The sequence below is a fragment of the Bison bison genome, unplaced genomic scaffold (genome assembly GCF_000754665.1).
Source record: "Bison bison bison isolate TAMUID 2011002044 unplaced genomic scaffold, Bison_UMD1.0 scf7180017845874, whole genome shotgun sequence".
In the NCBI taxonomy this organism is placed as follows: Eukaryota; Metazoa; Chordata; class Mammalia; order Artiodactyla; family Bovidae; genus Bison; species Bison bison.
Genome location: NW_011476447.1, coordinates 1 through 1,048, shown reverse-complemented (window position 1 = coordinate 1,048; position 1,048 = coordinate 1).

The following is a 1,048-nucleotide window of genomic DNA, read 5'->3' as shown; positions in this document are numbered from 1 at the left end:
ACGGGACAGAAGGGAGGTCGCTGGGGTGGGCCCCCGGGGTGGTGCTGCCTCTCACTGCACCTGGGCACCCAACCTTGGCACTGCCCCGAGCACCCCCAGACGGGGAGCCCCAAACCCAGACACACAGGTAGGGCACAGGACACAGAAAGCCTTCTGCCAGCAGGCTGCCACTGACGTGACATGACACCTCCCACAGGTTAATATGCTAAATGTTAATGTCATGTGAATTTTAAGATTTAAAGAAAACAAAAGAAAACAAAAACCCAGAAAAGAGAAGTCCAACGCCGCTGGCTCCAACGGTAGACTCTACCGATTAAAGGGCGCCAGCTGTTGGGGCTTCCCCGGTCCTCCAGTGGCCAAGACTCCTCACGCCCAACGCAGGGAGCCTGGGCTTGATTCCTGGTCAGGAAACTAGACCCCACATGCCGGAACTAAGATCAAAGATTCTGTGTGCTGCAACCAAGACCCGGGGCACCAAATAAATAAATTTAAAAAAAAAGAACACCGACTGTTATTAAACTCTTTTAAAACTTAAAGAGGAGGAACACTTCCTAATTCTAAGAGGCCAGTATTCTTCTGATGCCAAAGCAAGATACAGACATTACAAGGAAAAGACTACAGTCCAACATCCCTCATGAACACAGATACAAAAATCTTTGAGAAGATATTAACAAACTGAATCTAGCAGCATGTTAAAGGGTAATACACTGTGACCAAGTGGGTTTTATCTTAGGAATGCAAGGGTACTTCAACATACAAAAATCAATGTAATATACATTAACAGAACAAAGGGAAAAATCATACATACGATCATGTCAGCTGATGCAAAAAAAGCATTTGACAGAAGTCAATTCAATCCTAAAGGAAATCCATCCTGAATACTCAGAGGAAGGACTGATGCTGAAGCTCCAGTACTTTGGTACCTGATGCAGAGTCGACTTACTAGAAAAGACCCCGATGCTGGGAAGGATTGAAGGCAGGAGGAGAAGGGGACAACAGAGGATGAGATGGTTGGATGGCATCACTGACTCAATGGACATGAGTTTTC